This window comes from Spermophilus citellus (assembly GCF_964194105.1).
Source record: "Spermophilus citellus genome assembly, chromosome: 1".
In the NCBI taxonomy this organism is placed as follows: Eukaryota; Metazoa; Chordata; class Mammalia; order Rodentia; family Sciuridae; genus Spermophilus; species Spermophilus citellus.
Window position 1 is genome coordinate 204,240,763 of NC_138182.1, and position 9,998 is coordinate 204,250,760.

At 38.8% G+C, this 9,998-nt stretch overlaps 1 pseudogene across 1 annotated transcript; it reads right to left on the reverse strand.

Annotated features, from left to right (window-relative positions):
* Positions 1-8,009: 8,009 nt before the first annotated feature.
* LOC308652800 (anamorsin-like) lies at positions 8,010-8,931 on the reverse strand (annotated as a pseudogene). Its single transcript has one exon. The product of its transcript is annotated as an anamorsin-like (transcript).
* Positions 8,932-9,998: the final 1,067 nt, after the last annotated feature.

The window sequence follows — 9,998 nt, forward strand, 5'->3', positions numbered from 1 at the left end:
CCACTTTGTTTTCTTCTTGTTGTTTAATTTGGCTTATTTTGCTTAGCATGATATTCTCCAGTTCCATCCATTTACCAAAAATGCCATAATTTCATTCTTCTTTGAGGCTGAGTAATATTCCATTGTGTATACATACCACATTCTCTTTATTCCTTCATCTGTTGAAAGGCATCTAAGTTGGTTCCATAGTTAAGCTATTGTGAATTGAGCTGCTATAAACATTGATGTGATTGTTTTACTATAGCATGCTTATTTTAAGTCCTTTGGGTATAAACTGAGGAGTGGGATAGTTGGTCAAATAGTGGTTCCATTTCAAGTTCTGAGGAATCTCCATACTGCTCTCCATACTGATTGTACCAATGTGCAGTGCCACAAGCAATGAATGAGTTATACCTGAAGGCTTCTTCTCAGCAAAGGAAACAATAACATGAAGAGAGAGCCTACAGAATGCGAGAAAATATTTACCACATGCACCTCAGGTAGGGCACTAATCTCGGGGATATATAAAGAACTCAAAAAAATTAACACCAATAACTAACTAACTAAATAAATAAATAAATAAACAAATAAATAAATAGATAGATAAGCTGACCAATAAATGGTTAAGGAACTGAACAGACATTTCACAGAAAAAATATAATAGATCAACAGACATGAAAAAGTGTTTATCATCTCTAGCAATTAGTTAGAGAAATGCAAATCAAAACTAAGATTTCATCTCACTCCAGTCAGAATGGCAATTATCATGAATGTTACTTTTAATGTACTGTTGAAGATGGTTGTTAGTATTTTGTTGAGGACTTTTGCATCTGTGTTCATCAGGGGTATGAACTTGAAGCTTTCTTTATTGGTATTTTCTATATATGGCTTTGATATAAGTATATTCTTGGTCTTATAAAATGAATTTGAAATTGATCCCTCCTTTCCTTTTTTTCTGAAGAGTTTGAGAAGGATTCAATATTAGTCCTTCACATGTTTGGTAGAATTCAGTCATTAAGCCATCTGATCTTGGCATTTAATTTTTTGTGAGACTCTTAAGACTGTTTTAAAACCCTTACTTATTTTCAATGTGTTGTTCAAATTTCTGATTTCTTCATGATTCAGTCTTGGTAGGTGATATTTTTCTAGGAATTTAGCAATTTTTTTTCAAGTTATCTAGTTTGTGGCATATAATTGTGCATAATTATCTTCTATGTGTTTTCAGTAGTAATGTCTCCTCTTCATACAGATTTTAATCAATTTCTCTTTGTCATTGGTTTATAAATTTTATCTTTCTAGAAAAACCAACTCTTAGTTTTGTTGGTATTTTCTATTGTTTTGCTTGTCTCTATTTCATTTATTCCTGTTCTTTTTATTTTCCTTCTTTTTACTAACTTGTGGTTAGTTCTTCTTTTTTTAGTTCTTTGTTGCATAAATAACATAGGTAATTTATCTGGCATGCTTATTCTTTCTTAGGTAGAGTTTCTATAAATTCTTGCTTAAAATTTGTTCTTAGTTCTATAAGTTTTGGAATATTTTGTATCACTTTTTTTCTTCAAAATATATATTTAAAATTTTTTTGCCTTTAAAATTTTCTTTAATCTATTCAGAGTACAATGTTTAATTTTGACATATTTGCAAATTTTCTAATATTCATCCTATTGCTTATTTTTAATTTAATGTCCTTGTTGTCTGAAGAGATACTTGATATGACTTCAATCTTCTTAATTTGTTTAGTTTTGTGGCCTAAAATATTACCTGTCTGAAAATTGTTCATGGGTTCTTTAGAATTATTGCTGTTGGATGGAATTTTCTGTATGTTGCTGTTAGGTACATTTGTTCCAAGGTTTAGTTCAAGTCCAAAATTTCCTGACTGACTTTCTATCTGGATGATCTTTCTATTGCTGAAAGCGGGGTATTGGGAATCCTTTCGATTATTGTGTTGCAGTACATAAATTCCTTTAAATTTCTTGATGTTTGTTTCATGTTTTTAGATTATTAGATAGTGGGTGCATGTATTATTAGATATTAGGTACAGTTTGTATAGACTCTTGATGAACTGACCACTTTTTACTACATAATGAATGTCCTTCTTTGTCTTTTTCTATGGTTTTTGATCCAGAGTCTGTCCTATGATATAACTATAGCAACCTCTGTGTCTTTTTGGTTTCTGCTTGCAATATAATATCTTCTTCAATCCCTTTACTGAATGTCTCCTATAAGCAGGATACAGTTGGATTGTGGTTTTTAATCCATTCACCCACTTTTTGCATTTCGATTGAATAATTTATTCTATTTAGGGTCATAAGGGCAAACTAAATGTACTAAATTCTAAATTCACTTTCAAAGGTGCCTAAGGCTTTATCAATTAACTTCCGGGTAACTTATTAAATGGAAATTTAAAAAAAACTAAAATATTTTTTGTAATTTACGTTTTGCTTTTCAGGTGCTATTAGTGTTGCTATATGACATTACTATACTATAAAAAAATATACTTGAAACAATGTGAATTTCGTGTCATACTAACTTTGTACCAAAAGCCAAAGCATATTAGTTCATTTACATGGTAGAAACATGTGATGTTGAAGGGACCAACATCAAAATTGATATTTAGAAAAGACCCTAAGCTAAAAATCATCAGAAAAGTAAAGAAAAACATCGTATCTTTTTAAATATTTCAATATTTAATTAGTGGATTAGTGAATATATTTAGTTATATGGATAATTTGATGCCTACTATTATGTGGAAATATTTTCTTTTTAAAAAATATTTATTTGGGCTGGGGATGTGGCTCAAGTGGTAGTGCGCTTGCCTGGCATGTGTGCGGCCCGGGTTCGATCCTCAGCACCACATACCAACGAAGATGTTGTGTCCGCCGAGAACTAAGAAAAAATAAATAAATATTAAAATTCTCTCTCTCTCTCTCTCTCTCTCTCTCTCTCTGTCCCCCTCTCTCTCACTCTCTCTAAAAAAAAAAAATTATTTTTTAGTAGTAGTTGGACCCAATACCTTTATTTTATTTATTTATTTTTATGTGGTGCTGAACCCAGGGCCTCACACATGCTAGGCAAGTGCTCTGCCACTGAGCCACAACCCCAGCCCCAATGCGGAAGTATTTTGTAGAGATTAATGAAGGTTACTTTTGGGTTTTGTGTTTAATTTTTAAGTATAACAAAGCACAAAAGGATAAGATTACAAATTTGTAGGCAGAAAAAGGAGAAAGTAAGTAAATAACCAAAAATTGTATACATGTTTTACCTATTTTTCTCAAATTAGCCATAATGAATCAGATGATATTTATGTACAGTTCGTTAAAATCAATTTTATTACTTATATATTTACTTTTATATAACTATATTTTATATAGTTATCTTTTAGAAGATTGCTCTAATTTTATTCCTTAGTTACAGAAGCAAATTGTTGCTGCCATATGGATGACACTTTGGATCTTTTATCTAGAGGGAAAAATCTCTCCTGTTTCTTATTTTTTCAATAGAATATCCATTCATTTTGCCATGTAAAGTACATTTATTGGCACTTGCAAGTACTTAATATAAAACTTGAAGTAAATTTATTCATAAATACAGGCAAGTTTAGCTTATCTGAATAATTTTTGTGGTAAAAATGTTAATAAAATTCATATGAAAGTCTAAGGAATATTGATAATTTAATTTCTGGTTTTCTAGGGGGGATCTTGTTTCTTTTAGTCAGTAAAGCAACTAATCAAAGTTTAATTGGTTTATAGCTATGTATACATTCTGCAATGCATTTAAATCTTAATTTTGTTATAGAATAAAATTCTAAAATGTCTGAAGAATATGGTGTAGAAAAAGGAAATTTTGAAACAAGAGAACAGAAATAACAATAGAAAAACTTAGAATTTTGGAGTATCATTCTATAGACACATAAGTTAATAAAATTAGAAACAATTAAAATTTAAGATTAAAAAAAGGGAATGGTCATGACTGAAAACAGGTCTTTTAGCCTTATGCTCGCTTGACAGTATCCTCTGCCTCTGCAGTGATACAGAGATAGGTAATCCTGTGCCATACTTCATCTGACTTGAAAACATTGTGCTGCCCATCACAAAACCACACATATATGCATTTGCTTACAGAACACAGTGGCAAATGCCTGGTAATCTCAGCAACTTCCAGGCTGATGCAGAAGGACTGCAAGTTCTAAGTCATCCTCAGTAATTTAGTGTGTCCCTAAGCAACCTAGAAAGACCTTGTTCCAAAATAAAAAGTAAAAAAAAAAAAAAATAAGAATGTGGTGTGGTACTAAAACACCAATGGGTTCAATCTCTGATACCAAAGAGTAAAATAAAATAAATACATTTGCTTCATGTTACAACATATAACAAAAAAAGTTTATGCTTAATGTTTTCTGCTATCATGTATTAAATGTTAACATGCCAGAAATAGTTTATGAAAAGCATAGAAAATTATCCATATATCTATCCATATAATTATCCATGTAACTTATTGCAAGTGCCAATAAATGTACTTTACATGGCAAATTGAATGGATATTCTATTGAAAAAATAAAAAACAGGAGAGATTAACAGGAGAGATTGTAGATATGAACCATATCTACATCCATATGGAAGCAACAATTTGCTTCTGTAACTAAGGAATAAAATTAGAGCAATCGCTTCTGCGATAGCTATCACAACAAACTGTATAAACTGATGCATCAATGAATAATGTAACTCAACAAGTGATGCTCAATCAAGGAGTCAATTTACTTTGGGAGGAAATGGACATATTGATAGATTCCTCAGCTTTGAACTGCTTGCAGAACTTGCTTGGACTATGTATCACTTGTATGCATTGTGAACTATCTGTTAGTGCAGCTAATTGTGGTAGTGCTGGAGTATCTTTGCTGATGGTGTCATCGGTGGTACAATTTTTCCAAAGGAGCTGTCAATTGACTTGGTGTTGTGGCATTTCTGTATCCTCCTCCCTTCTGCTTATGATGGTCCATTCAGCTAAAATTTGGGGGCCAACAGAGGTGAGGCAAAGAACCTCACCCCCCACTGGCACCAAGGCCAAATTTGGGGGCCAACAGAGGTGAGGCAAAGAACCTCACCCCCCCACACACACACTGGTGCAAAGGCCAAATTTGGGGGCCAACAGAGGTGAGGCAAAGAACCTCACCCCCCCACTGGTGCAAAGGCCATATTTGGGGGCCAACAGAGGTGAGGTAAAGAACCTCACCCCCCCCACACTGGTGCAAAGGCCTATCCACAAGTATGGCTGTATGCTGGACCATTAGTCAATGACGGGTAAGATCCAATTACAATGGTACCAACCTAAGACAGGAAGCTGCTGCCTTGAGGTCAGCTCATCCGATGACTAGTAAGAACCGTATGTAGTATTGGACAACCTAAGACAGGCACAGTCCCTAAACCACATGCTTGGTGTTTAATTAAACAGAAGGGGGGAGATGCTGAGAGCCACAGCCCAGTTGGAATGAGGCATGGCATTTTTGCCAGAAGGGAGTGGTTGAGAGGTGATGCCAGCAAGCCATTGAGATGATGATGGTTATGTTAAGCTGTGCATTCAATTGTATATTAGACCCCTGCTGTCCGCCTTGGTGTTTGCTACTTTGGAGTTCTCCAATTGGTTGGGGAAGTTCCGGAGGAGGGATTTCCAGTTGCTGGTGTTCCTGGAAGGGCTTCGTGGGTGGTCTTCGAGGGAGTTCAGGCAATAAAGGAGTTCCTGTTTTGAACCTACAAGTGCCTCGTGTTGTTTTTTGCCCAGCCAGACTGCGGCAAACTATATAAAATACAGTTATGTAAAAGTAAATAAATAAGTAATAAAATTGATTTTAACCAACTGTACATGAATAGCATCTGATTCATTATGGCTAATTTGAGAAAAATAGGTAACCCGTGTACAATTTTTTGGTTATTTATTTTACTTTCTCCCTACAAATTTGTAATTTTATTCTTTTTTTTTTCTGCTTAACACACCGGCTTATTATCTTCTCATTCAACTTCTCCAGGATCAAACAAGCACCCGTTTTATTTGCAGTGCTGGGGAGGGAACCCAGGGCCTTACACATTGCAGTCAGGTGCTCTGCCACTGAGCTACATCCCGGCCCTATTCTCAGTTCCTGTATGAGGTCCAGGCACCAAAGACTGCTATCAGGGCATCGCAATCTGTGCTCTCACCTGGAACTCCAGTTCTTCCAAAGGACTGAGGTCCCCATTTTCATGAGGACTGTGTGCTGGGGACTTGTCTGCACTAGGAGTTTCTTGCCCTACGGGCCTCTCAAACTGTCATGCTGATTCCTACAAGGCGGGTAAGGAAAGCTCTTCCTTTTCTCAGTTCTTTTAAAGGATCAACTGTGGGAAGGCTCATTCAGAATAATCTTCCTTTTCATTAAATCCATCAGGATTTTAGTTATCTCTGCAAAATCCTTTTACTTTTGCCACAAAACCTCACCTAATCCCAGAAGGGAGATTCTAGTGCATTCACAGGTCTTGCTCAAACTCAAGGTCAGTCAGGGCAGGGGCCAATGGTTGTCTCCAAACTCTCCCTCCCAAAAAGGATTTGGAATCCAGCTAGAATTTAGTCATAGCCATAACTTCAGCAGTGTGGACCAGGGTAAGCAAAAGCAAGCTGAGAGAATCAACACTTTTTAAATCCACACAATCTCTTCAAATATTTGGCAAGATTGGTTTCCAGATCTGTGTGGCTGGGTCATGAGGAGAATAAAGGTGTCTCTTGCTCAGAGACTTCAGTTGGTTTAGAGTGCTCTCCTACTTCTCTCCAAATTCTTACTAACCTAGACTCTTCCACAGTAGAGGAGAGAGGCCATACTTCATAGTACAGCGCTGGCCCTATTTGTGGGGAGACACCAAGTTCCTCCAGAAAGACAGTTTCGTGGTCCCTACTGATGGATGTCTGTGACAGATATTGAAGCCAGATTTAAAGTTAGGTAGTCAGTGTAGTTAGGTAAATCGGGTCTAACATCGAGTGAAATCTAAAATGGAGGCCATGCTGGGAATGACTCAGGGAAAACACAGGACAACTCATGGAATGTTGACGAAGTCCCGAAAAGGCCCTAGGCCAAAGTCCACCTCAAAGAAGTGTTAATAAACAACCCCCAGCAAACTTAAAGATAGCCCATCACAAAGAAGTGTCCCACCCCTCGGGCCTTCCAACCTACATTCCATCCCCAAAACTATAAGAATGAGAAACAACTGCACTGCCACGGATTCCACCTCTTGGGTCCCCTTCTTCCTCCTGGAGAAGTCTTTTCTGCTGTCCTTTAATAAACTTCTACTTTCTACTCTGACCTTGCCTCGGCGTGCTTCTTTGGTGTTATTCTTCAACATTGGGGAAGCAAGGACTCATCACCGGTCAACAGCGGTATCAATATCACACACACAGACAGAGCCTCTCTTTACAATGGATACACAGAAGTATGCAAGTTTAATACCTATAGAGGAACATAAATGACACGGGACACAAATGCAACACTAAAGTGAGTGGGGGAAGGGGTAGAGAGACATGGGATGGGATCACAGTAACCTGTGAGTGACTCCTTTGGTGTTAAGACATGAGACAGTTGACTCGTCACTAAAACTGCATATCAAGTAAACCACCAACTTAGGAAGACAGGTACATGGCAGGGCTGAGCTTAGGACAGGGGCAGGGCGTGGAGCTCCTCCCAGAGCCCAGACACTCAAGGATGTCTGGGCTCGAGAGTGTCTGGTCAGTGCTTCTGTAACACCAGGAGAGGGGCCTTTTCTGGGCAGACTCCCTTCTCCTAACACTAGAAGAGGAAAGAGGCCCCAGTTGCAGGAAGCCAGGCCAGCAAGCCTGGGTCTTTGGATACAAACAGCAGCACTACACACCACTGCACCCACAGCCAGCTTCCCTGTCTACAAGCACCACCCTGAAAAGGGATTTCCAACGGAGAGCCAGAGAGTCCAAGGAGGTGGGAGGAGCCACAGTGGTGGGATCTGAGAGACAGGAGGTGGTGGAAGAGCAGATGTGTCCCATGGGTCCTCCTAGGCAACATGAAGATTGCCATCGCTCAGCAGCACCTTCTTGCCAGGTTTGAAGGCTAGCATCCCAAGGTAGGGGCAGTTGGCACAGTGGAAAGCATCGCCCAGGTAGCAGTTTCCATAGGCTGACTTGGGCTGGGCATTCTTTTGTTCCTGTAACTTCTCTTTTTCTAGTTCTTCTGCAAGGCCACAGGTGCAGTTCTTACAAGCCTTCCTCTTTTTTCTTTCCCCACAAGAAGCAGCCCGTAGGGAAGCAGGATCTGTTTTTTCCAAATCTTCTGGATCCAGTAGCATCTGAGTCAATGAGATCCATGCTCTCGTCCTCCATGTCATTGGCTGACAGGGTCCAGAGCTTGGCAGTGGCAAGGTCCACAGCAGGTTTCACCAAAGGAGACTTTTTGGTGATAGAAAGTTTAAGCTGACTGGAAGAACCCACTTCAAAGTTTGTCTTTTTGCCTGTGATCTGAACAGAGAGCAGGCTCTCACTGTTGCAGCCCAGGTGTCACTGGATAGACTGCTTCTCCTCAGGACTCAAGGACTCCTGCTGCAGCTCTTTTACTTCCACCAGACCAGAGAGAGTCAGTCAGAGAGCTGTCTTCACTTTGCTATCTTTATCTACAGCTGTCTCTACTGGTTCTTTCAGGAAAAGACATCCCCCAGGCCGAAGGATGCGGGCCATCTCAGCCAAAACCTCAGCACTGTGCAGAGTCACACTTCCTGGGACTACACCTGACAAGATAACGTCAAAGCTAGATTTCTTGTGGGCAGACCGCAACAGCTGGCTCATGTTCTCCACCAACACTTGGCCTTCATCACCAGTTAACACTTGAAGTTTATCCACCAGATCTTTCAGAGCCTCCACAGGGGATGACTTATCCCAGACCACTGCCACAGCCTGGCCAGCTGAGATCCCAAAATAGGCCATTCCTCCAGTGTTGACAGACCTAAAAGCTTCAGAGACGCAAACTTCGGAGAACTTGGACGCAAGGTCACAAGAGTTGGCTGAGCGACAAAGGAGACAACCCAGGAAGGACAGGGAGCCACAGTGTCAGGAGCCCAGTCAAATAGGTCCAGGGCTGGGCTCGGCCCCTCACACCTGCTTCCCAAGGCATAATCCCGCCGCCTAAGCCTGCCCGCCGCCTCTGGGGTTCTCCATGGAGCGGCCTTGGCTACATTCCTACCTAGGCACGAGGCTGGAAATAGGAAATGGGCTAATTTTATTCTTTCATGCTTTGTTATACTTAGAAATTAAACAAGGGGCTGGGGATGTGGCTCAAGCGGTAGCACACTCGCCTGGCATGCGTGCGGCCCGGGTTCGATCCTCAGCACCACATACCAACAAAAATGTTGTGTCCGCCGAGAACTAAAAAATAAATATTAAAAATTCTTTCTCTCTCTCTCTCTCTCTCTCTCTTCTCTCACTCTCTCTTTAAAAAAAAAAAAAAGAAATTAAACAAAACCCAAAAGTAACTTTCAGTAATCTCAGAAAAATATTTCCACATAATAGCAGGCATCAAGTTGAGCAAAGCAAACTCTTTAACTTAAAAAACTGTCAGCACAGTACAGTCTGAATTACCAAGGGCAAAATCCCAGAAGCTATGAAGGATTGAACAATATGTCAATTTGTGTTATTCTACTTGTTATCACACATTTCGAATTGCCTAAGTTTTCATTAGAAAAACAGAATTCCAGTATTTCATTTCATGACCACGAATATCTGTAGAAGTTTCTATATTAAATAACCGAGGGCAGCCATGTTTAAAGGCAGAAAAATTAGGTTGCATGTGACTATTTTACATGTAGTGACAGTTTTTTCAACAAATGTCTCTTTATACTAATATAAATTAGGGCATTTATTTCATAATCAAAAGTATTCTCTCAAGTCATATTTAAGAGAGAAAGGCTATACATTGTCAGTAGATTTGAAACAGGTAGTTTTGAAACCTAATTTATTCTTTGCTTTCAGGAATATATTTTCATATGTATTCAATA